An 11,219-nucleotide genomic window follows, 5' to 3' on the forward strand; every position below is an offset into this window, starting at 1 on the left:
TGTGTCATTTAAGGATGTTATTTCCTTATTGATTTTCTGTTTGGATGATCTGTCCATATCCGACAGTGGGGTATTTAGGTCCCCTACTATGATAATATTTTGGTCTGTTTCTCCTTTTAGTTCCGTTAGTAATTGCTTTACATGTTTCGGGGCTCCCTGACTGGGAGCATAGATATTAATAAGTGTTATGTCTTCTTGGTGCATGATTCCCTGTATCATTATGAAGTGTCTCTCAATATCTTTCTTTACCTTTTTTATTTTTATTTCGTCTGATATTAGTACCACTATTCCCACTTTTCTCTGAATGCCATTTGCTTGAAATATCATTTTCCACCCTTTCAATTTGAGTCTATATTTGTCTTTGGATCTGAAATGTTTCTCCTGGAGGCAGCATATAGTAGGGTTTTGTTTTTTGATCTATTCTGCAACTCTGTTCCTTTTTATTGGTGAGTTCAGACCATTTACATTTAGGGTGATTATTGAAATATGAGGTCTTCTTACAGCCATTTTATCTTTTGCTTTCTGGTAGCTCAGTGTTTCCATTGCTCTCTTGTCCTTGTGTTTCTGTTTTCTTTATTTTGGTTGGCTTTTGTGAGTTTTCCCTCTGGGCCGTCTTGTTTTATGTTATATAATTTAGTTCAGAATCTTTGGCGTGTGGTTATGAATGTGTAAAGGATAGTTACATACATATATATATATACAGTCATCCATTTTCTTCTATGCATGCCCTATCTCCATTTCTCTTTGTGAATTTGGATCTTTGAATCCTCCCCTTTACCCTTTACAGTCAATGTTGTCTGTTTGTTCTTATGTATGCTGAACGTTCATTACTATCTTGCTATAGCAAATCTCTTCTTGTTTTAAGCTTATAATGCCCTGTTCTTAGTAAGGGTTGCACTTTTCTGCTTTTATCAGCCTGCTAGTCATCTTACTCCTAATTATGTTTTGGGGTTTTTTTGTCATTTTGTTTTAGGTGAGCTGACCCCTTTCAGTATTTCCTGTAGTGCAGAATTCCCTCAATTTTTGTACATCTGGAAAGGTCTTTATTTCTCCTTCATATCTAAAGGAGAGCTTAGCTGAATACATTATTCTTGGCTGGTCATTCCTTTCATTTAATAGTTTGAATATTTAATTCCACCCCTTTCTGGCTTGTAAGATTTGTGCTGAGAAATCTGACGATAATCTTTATAGGTTGCCATCTTCTTTTCCCTGGCTGCCCTGAGAATTCTTTGTCATTGATTTTTGATAACTTTAATACATTGTGTCTTAGTTAAATCCTTTTTGTGTTGAGATAATTGGATGTTCTATTGAATTCTTGAATTCCAAGCTGCAACTCATTCCTTAGGTTTAGGAAATTCTCGTCAACTATCTGTCTGAAAATGCTTTCTAATCCCTGCTTCTTTTCCTCCTTTTCGAAAATTCCCATTATTCTTATGTTTCCTCTCCTGAAGATAACTAGTTCTTGTATTTCTCTTTCATTACTTTTCATTCTATGGTTTCTCTATTCTTCCTTCTGATTTATTTCTAGATTTCTGTCTTCGATATCACTGATCCTTTCTTCTATTTGGTCAACTCTATTTCCCAAAGTTGTTATTTCATTTTTCAGCTCTTGCAGTGTGTTTTTTATCTCCAGAAAGTCTATTTGGTTCTTATTGAGGGTTTCAATCTCTTTGCTAAAGAACTCATTCTGCTCACCTACTTGTTTTTTCAATTCCTGAAATTGTTGATATGACTCGTTTTAGATCTCACTGAATTCTTTCAGAAGTACCACCCTTATTCCTGTCATTTAAGTTGCATATTTCTATGTCTGCAAGTTTATTTTCTAGAGATTTTTCTCTTTCTTTCTGAGATGCCTTGTCACCTTGGTTGTACATGGTGTTTAATGGACTATTTCTCCACCTGGGCATTAATGGAAGAGTGTTCTGCTTTTCTTTTCCAGAAAGAAGATTTATTATACAATAGTCTTTAGCCTGTTGCAGATAGGTATTTTTCTTTTGGTTTCCAGTAGGTGGCTTCTAAGCCTCTTGGATCTGTGCTTTATATAAAGTCTTAGTAATGTCTTTTTTTCCTTATAGATAATTAATCACACTTGATACCCTCAGTCTCAGTTCCTGTTAGTGCTAGCGACAGTTTCGGTAGCATTTGCTCAGATTCCCCTGGGACTCCATGGCATTCTGTCTCAGAAGGTATGGGTGGAGGGGCTTTATGGGTTAGGGGATGGGGCCTGCAGCTCAGCCTCAGTTTTGCAACCGCGGCTGGTAAAAATCAACTGTTGTTTCTCTGCTGTCCCCATTTTTCTGTCATTCCTATTACTCTGCCTTCTGCCCTGATGACTGGGCACTGCCGCCGGCCACGTGGAACTCACAGCACTCCCAGGCAGGGCTGTTTTGAGAACTCTCCACACCTTTACCCCTCCTCCTGCAAGGAGCTCCGTCAGCTACTAGAGGCAGCTTTTTTGTTTCACCGAGTCTACTGCCCGACACCCGGGGTTCTGACCTGTGATAGCTCTTATGCTCAGATCCCACGCTCAGAGGTGCTGGTGTCCAGTTTTGGTGTTTTTTGTTGAGTTTTAGATGTTCAGCTTATTGTTGTTTCAAGGGTAGTGATCTAGGAATGTCTCTCACGCCGCCATGTTTTCTAATCATTGTTAAAAGAACTGTCTATAAATAGACATGGTAATTGCCCTTAAAGAACTAACCTAATCACATTGCAAGGTGAGATGCTGATGATGATATCCTTTCCAGGTATATCCATACTTGGTAGAATCTCAGTGAGGATGAAAAGTGAAGCAAGTCGTTTAAAGAAGTGGGTAAGTTGGATGAGTGAGAGAGAATGGGACAGAGAGGGAGCTGGTTCTAGAACAAAAGGGACCATCCACAAGTTCATCAAACTCCCTCCCATCTTATCTCAGCACCTCTTTAAATCTTATACATTCTTCAAAGTGTTGCCCAAATTCTACTTTGGGATAAACCTTTCCTGAATTCTTCCATGTGTACCAATGCAGTGCTTATTCACAAAATTAATGAGATGAAGTGATGCTCCATCTTCTAAATGTCATAAACAATTATTATCACTTATTACACCTATTGCAGTTGAAACTTCTATTGTCATTTGCTCGTGTTCATATTGTGTCTTTCCTGCTAGTTATTGTAAATAAACAACTGTATACTTCTTTGGGTCCACCAGAGTATAAAATACATAATAAGCACTTAATAAACATTTGATAAATAAAGAAAATTTTCTTTGCTGAAAAATCTGAGAAACGTTTCCTTCATCAGGGCTTGAAATACAGCAGAACAATAAAATTGGTAGAACTTACTGAACGTAACTGAACTAAAATATTCTAAGCAATCTGAAATTTTCTTCCATATATATAGGAAAATAAAATTTGTTGATTTTAGGAAACTTTTGATTCAAGTCAATTATTTCACCCTATTAATCATTTGATTATTTGGTCAGATTGTTGAGAGTATGCACATAATATAGATAGATAAAGAAGTAAAAAGTAATATAGTTCTAATAGAATGGTTAATAGGGTAAATGCCCTAAGTAGGGAAGGAACACAAAGTAGGGAATGAACAAGACAGCCTTCATGTTTTCACTTTGGGATAATAATAGCTACGATTTGCTATGTGGCTCCTTATAAGCCAGATACTGCTCCAAATTCTTCACATATATTAATCTTTTCAATCTCTAAAACAATACTATGAGGTAGATACTGTTAAAACTCATTTTACAGATGAGGAAACGGAAGCATGAAAAAGTTAAGCAACCTGCCCCATGACACACAGCTCATAAACAGTGGACAGAGGTTCTAACCCTAGCAGTCAGGATATGCAGATTAAACGTGTTGCCTCTGCTCCACACCTATGAAGCTTTAAGTAAGTCCCTTTCTATGCTTCCGTGTAAGGCATAAGACATAATTCTACTTCCTGTGATTGGTTACTGAAATAAGATTACCTAAGACTATTTAGTATTCATCTTTGGTAGTCAGTCAATAAAATAACTCCCTACAGTTGTGGGAAGACCAAACTATAGGTCCTGTCCCATATAATCTCAATACTAGAAAGTGTGTTAAGTGAAAGAAGATTGGAAATCACAATCAGCCCCACCAACACACATTTATAGGAATGCAGGCATGAAAACAAACATGTAATCTGTAAGCTTGATGAAGTCGCAAATGCCCATTGAGGCCCTCTTAATGTATTTGCATTAAAGCTAACTTTCTAGTCAGAACAAGGTAGCAAAAGCCTCCAATAAACATTTAAACAAAAGGCTGAATCAAAATCCTAAACCCAGGGCAATATTCTGAAAGGCATAGCCTCTTGGATGTGAAGTGGTCATATAATATTTCTAGCAATCCTGATATCTTGAAAATTACTCATACCACCCCAGAAAAATTATGTTTAATATCCATTGTGCTAAATAACCAAACCTGTGATGTAGGTCAAGGTAAAATAGCTGAAGGTCTTCTTTTAAGGTTTCAAGTGTACAATTCTATAACATATCATCTGTATGTTGCATTCTGTGTTCACCACCCAAAGTCTAGTCTCCTTCCATCTTCATATATCTGACCCCCTTTACCTTTTTTTTACCTACCCCCCCACCCTTCCCTCTATTAACCACCATACTGTTATCTGTGTCTATGAGTTTTTGTTTGTTTGTTGCTTTCAGTTTTATATCCTACATCTGAGTGAAATCATATGGTTATTGACTTTTTTCATCTGACTTATTTTGCATAACTGAAGGTCTTATAGTAGTAAGTTCTCTAGAGTAAAAGCCTCAGAGCAACCACTCTGTTGACAATACTCCCAGTTAGGGTATTTCCAATGTTAACTAATCCTTCCCCACCCCTCTCATCTCCAGCCTCCATACCAGGGCACAAATGAACTCTTTATTTAAGCAGTGTAATAGAAATTATAGACATGATAATAAGTAAAAGTGTGGCAAACCCAGTGTGAAAATGTCTTTTTTTAGAAAGGAGGGTAGTTTGTTAATTTTAGTTATTATTACAGTTTTATATGTTGACACTTAATATTTCAGAATATTTCTTTTTTTATAGCTCCATTCTGGGTTAAAGTTATTTCCATCAGCAGATTTGTATGTCATAACAGTGTCATCAGATATTAGGTTTCTTGTCTGAGCCCCAAAACAGAAAATATGCATTAGAGGAAAGTAAATGTAGAATGTAGGACAATTTGAGCTATAAATTCACCATCTACCTTCTCTCTCTTAAACCCTTTTCAGAACATTATTGATTGCTTTATGCTACCATTCTTAACATCACAGCCCTGGATTAATATTGTCAATGATTTTATAAAACAAATCTTAAAATTTAGTGTTCATTCTTAACTAGTGTTTCTTTAAAACTAGCCTAACAAATTAGATTGAGGGACATATGTAATTAAATATCTCTCTCAATTAAGACACATACACAGATTTCCAAACCCTTTATTATGAACTAGCAAATAAGTAATTAGCTATTTTAAAATACTGTTACTCTAATGGACAGGGCAAAATTACCTTAATTAAAATTACCTTAACAAGCATATTACACAGAACTAATGTGTACTCAAAGCTTTTCAATTAGCAAAAAAAATTAAATTAAATAGCTTTCCCAATTCATTTTGTAGAATAGTCTATGCTTCCATTCACCTGTGTTTTTCATCTTACTCCCACATATATGAACCAGAAATGTGTAGGCATATCAGTCTCTCACACAGGACTGAGAGTATCTCATGCTGAGCAAGTGCTTGATGAACATTAATAGATTAATATGAGGATAAATTAAACCATGCTGGATAATCACACATTTAAATATTTACTGAACATCTACTATGTGCAAAGCACTATAATGGGTACTGTTGATAAGTTCAAGGTCCCTGCTCTCAGTGAATTACATTTTAGCTATTAAGTGGAAGCATGTATTCTGTAAACTTATGATCTTTTTCTCTCAGTTGGATGATATCTCACCATGTCCCATGTAACTGACACATGATCACTTTGCAATGACCGTTTCTAAGCTGTTCATTTCTTCTGTATTATTGCACTATATCTCCTCTCCCAATGGATCTTTAAGTCCATAGACCAGCTAAATTTGGTCAAGTGCTTTCTATGTAAACATGCACTTGATATGCATGGAGGTGCTTGAAGATATTCTCTTGAATATTTTTGGCACTGTTAAGTTTACTTAAATACTTCTTCATAAATAATGGACAAAAGACAAGTCTAATATTGTTCTTATTATCCTTGATTTTGAATGTGGTCCAAATTAATATGGTTTTATTGTAATTCATTTTCAATTGTTTCTCTTATTTTTACACTTTATACAAAGAAATGTATGATTAAATATTATAATTAAAAACATAGAAGCAAATTTATATTGATCATTTGATTTCATTCTAAGAGTAAATAGTGCTTTTAAAAGTTTTTCTTAATGTTTTTTCCTGCAAGATACCATGATTTCTGGCATATGGGTCTCAATTCTTAGGAATATTACATCTATCTTTTGAGAGCAAAATAAACTAAAACATATTATAAGTGAAAGTCGTTTCTAATTTTTTTAGAGTGAGCTCTCTTTGTTATCTTAAATATCATGATACCTTCTGCAATCCTTTAGAATTGTAGAGTGTGATTTAGTTGTATGATTTTACAGAATAAGAAACTGAGATATGAATAGTTAAAATTGAGCCTCATTCATAATATCCCCTAATATTAATTATGAAATTCATGAGAATATTATTAAAAGAACTCGTATAAATGTTTTTGTACTAAAGAAAAAATTGAACTTAGTTTTCCCAGTTTTGAATGCAGCTATGTCCATTAATACATGCCACTATTCTTCTGAATTGGTACTCCTAAGGACTGACTTCATTTCTTTAGAACAATTTATGTAGAAGAAAAGGCTGCTGTCTTCTTGTCTTCAAGAGAAAGGCACATTAATGTTCCATTTAAGGCCACAAAAACAAGTGAAAACAAACCTCATGAAATGAAAGAGACACAAAGAGCAAAATATAACTCTTCTTATAAAACAATATGTTGGAGCAAAGACTAAAAAAATTTTTTGTAATATTAGTAAAAATGAAGAGACTATAGTATTAAACCATTTCTATGAAAATTAATAGAAAAATTATTTTTGGAAATAAAACCTATCAACTTGTTTTTTATGTCTAGTAGCATAAAATTCCAGGTCACATCAACAAATACAGTCATTAAGCAGTTTATTATATAACTTTATAAAAAGGAACACTAACCAAAGATAGCACCCATAGATAGCTTTGATTATAAAAGCCATTATTTCTTGCAATTTTTATTTTAAAAAATGTAGCTCTGATAGATGCCAGCACAATAATCAATAGAAGTTAAAGAAATATACTAATTGGCCTCTGTAATTCTTTTAATATCTTAAATATAACTATTCAAGGCCAATGGTACATGAATTACTTTATTTAAATATTAAATTACCTATAGTCTGGTTTCTGATTCTTTTATCCAGTCACTAAAGGCCACCTTTTCTTTGGCCAGTTCCCAGAGGAGAATGCATAAAAATCTACCTCCATGAAATCCTTTCCTATCTTAGCTATCATATATCTGTTCCACTCTTGAGAATCATCGGTATTTCCAATCTCTCTCTCTCTACTCTCTCTCTCTTTTTCTCTCTCTCTCTCTCAAGTTAGTTTCACTCTCACTTTCCTTATCTTATTTCTGCCATCTATGGTTCCATCTTCAGCTCCCTATTCATGTCTCCAACATTCTTTACAACAGTCATTCAGACCTATAGTTTTAACTACTGTATCCAGGTTGAGGATTCCCAAAATAGATTTCCAATCCTGATTCATCTGCGGGTTATCTCCTTCCTGTTAGACAATTTTGCTTAGATATTCACCACAGCAATCTGAATTTTATCTTTCTCCACAAATCTCTTTTCTTCTCAATCTCTCTCTTTCAAGCAATATCAACATCATTCTTAAAAGCTGATTTGGTGATTCTTTCGATTCTTTCCCCTGCCTCCCCAGTGTTTATTTTCCCTCAAAATCTTGCCATTTATTATTTCAAAATGTCTCTCTAGCCATCTCTTTCTAACCTTTTCCACTGCCACTGTTAGCCAAACATTTCCACACACCTGGAATCCTGTCAGCCATATCTCCTAAGTAGTTGTCCTGGTTAAGTGATTACATACATCAGCCTATCCGGTACAATTTTATTTGACTATTTTTACTTAAACACTACATATATTGAATAAGTTCCCTACTTATGAAACTCTAATCATTGTCTTGTTTCATGTGTCATCCAAAATTTAAACTGCTAGTCCATATAAACGCATACATATATAAAGACCCACATCCACACATACACTAGCATTTATTGTTGCATCTGGCATATATTATGTGATCAAAAATTTCAGTGATTGAATAACACACATAAACATAACATCGTTTCTTTCTCTTCTCCTCCATGTATACCTTTATACCCTATTCTAAAATTATGAAAAGGAGAAAAACTAAGATATTACCTGCAGTAGAGTAGTAATCATTGGCTTAATGAACTAAATAAAATGTGTACTTCTGCTGGAAATATTTATATTAGAGGATGCTGTTAATGAAGCCAAATAATGAATTCCACCTAATAGAGGCCAATTTATGGAAGTCCATTCTTCCCCCCTTCACACATACATATGCACACTCACACAACACCTTCAACCCTAGCCTGCCATCTCACATCTGGTGAAATATGTCAGCAGAAACTTAATACCACTAATGGCAAATTCATAACCAATATTTTTCTTGTGATAGTCCTTTTAGTAAAAGAGGAATACAATTTAAGCTCAAGTAATTTTTAGATAAATAATAATATATTATTTATCTAAGATAAATAGGTTCATGGTTCATTTATTAGTGATGATTTTCAGATTGCCATAACAAGTATAAACCAGAAAGCAAATAATTCACAGGAAAAGAATTATTAATACCTAATATATATATAAAGATATTTAGCCTCTCTAGTCCTCAGAGACAGGCAAGTTTTAAAGTAACAAATTGTTTTTCAAATAACAAATAGTGATGATTGAAAAAGAAACAAATTTCAGTAACTGCAAGAGTGCCTTGAGATGGGCACTCTCATACTCTGCTAGTGGAAATGAAACAATATGGAATTAGTGTCAAAAACCTTTAAAACACTAATATCTAAGGGTCTGGTATGTCCCAATTTATTCATCAATCCTAAGTAGTAAACATATGATTTTAAAAGTTTTTATAAAATTTATGTTACAAAATGTTCACCACGATATTTATAAAATCTAAATATTGGAATACATCTTAATGTTTAAAAACTCTCAAAATATATGAAGGAACATTATATAGCTATATAACAAAATCATATATTGAGAAATAGGACATTTCATCAAGGCATACATAACCTCTAGTAGATATTTTAAAAATTATTTTTAAAACACAATAGTTAATAGTGTGGGCTCTGGAAATAGACTGTCAGGAGATTCATTCCAGTTTCACCTATCACCTGTATCATTTTGAACAATTTGCTCAACCACACTACACTTAGAATTATCGGAAGATTAAGTTATTTTAAAAAGCCAAATATTTAGAACAGAGCCATAGTAAGTTTTACATGAATGTTACCTGTCATTACTATTTGCCATTACTCTCTATATTAATCAATCTATACTGATCGTAGTTTCTCAATTTATTAAAGTTCAATTAAGTATGAAAATCTATTCAAAATAAGTTGTAATTTCACAGAAGGATACAAGAGATACAAATTTTTATACTGAATAAAGCATCCAATCATTCAGTTCTGCCTAAATAGTATTTATCAGCAATAATTTTCATATATATACATATGTTCACTATATTCTTAGTATATAAGATAGTTGTTCTATGTGCTTTTAAAAATCTAAATGAAATATATTTCAAATCTAAAGTTTTTTAAAGTAAATACACCCATGTTTACAATTTTGCATTTCTGATTACACAAGGGGAAAGAAAATCTCTCTACTGAGGAATTTTTTCTTTTAAGCCATTGAACTAGGTTCTAAAAATTGAGTCTGCAGGAAATGTTAGAATTAAATAGGTCAAAATAAATTTTATTCAACTCATTTTAATTATTTCCAAGTCCCGAATAAAATAAGTCCTGAGTAAATAATGTTAAAAATACAAAACTATCAAAGGAATGATGGTATACCCCACAATAGAGAAAAAATCTATGTTAAAAGAATTAAAGATATTTTATTTAATATATGATCCCTGCATCCAAACGTATAAAATAAATGATTTTTAGAGGCACATTCTTACCATAGATAAATTACTTACGTGACACCATAAATACACAACCACTAAAGAAAGGACTAAGACCAAGGAGAAAGAAAACTGTTGAACTCAAGGCTATAGATGACTTCTGAGACGAGAGTAAGAGGTTTACGTGCCGACTGGCTGGATTTATTTCTGGAATTAGCCTAATGTGTCTGAGAAGTCAGAAGAAAGATGAATTTTACCATTGCTTGCTTGCTTGTGCTTCTAGAAGTCTTCACATCCAAAGGAATTTATTGTGTTTCAAAACAGTTCATAATTTAGGTTTCAGTTTCCATCAGTATGGTGCTTTATCATTTTGTGTTAAATGTCAAATAACCTAAATGATTTTTATGGGTTGATACATCTAGAGAGAAAGTATAGCCATCAAAACTAGAGGGCCGTATTAAAATATTTATTGTGTTTATTTATTTTTAAGGAAATGATGCACTCTGCTCATCACTTTTCTTCTTAGGACACATTTTATAACCCTGATTCATTAAAAATTACTAATTGTAGTATAAAATCTACACAGTTTTTGATACTAGAATGTTAAATTACTAAGCCACCTTAATAAAAACTATTATTATATTATTTTGTTTTTATAATATCATTGCAGTCACTACTTAAAATGGATTTTTCAAATACTACATTTTTTAACTGATATTTTATATTAAAAAGGACACAAATATACTAAATATATATTTAGTATAGAGATTTCCTGCCATTATTTTAAAATATGTTTACAGGTAAAAGACATTCATTTGTAATTTTAAAATATTATTCTTTGAATTCAAACAAAGTGTATCACTTATCAATGTCATGAGTTGATTTCTTTGAATGTCTCTTTTTTAATATGTAAAAAAGCAAAGATAATACCTGGCTTATACAGTCATAGTAAAGATGAGATGAAGAAAG

Source organism: Pteropus alecto, unplaced genomic scaffold (genome assembly GCF_000325575.1).
Source record: "Pteropus alecto unplaced genomic scaffold, ASM32557v1 scaffold95, whole genome shotgun sequence".
NCBI lineage: Eukaryota > Metazoa > Chordata > Mammalia > Chiroptera > Pteropodidae > Pteropus > Pteropus alecto.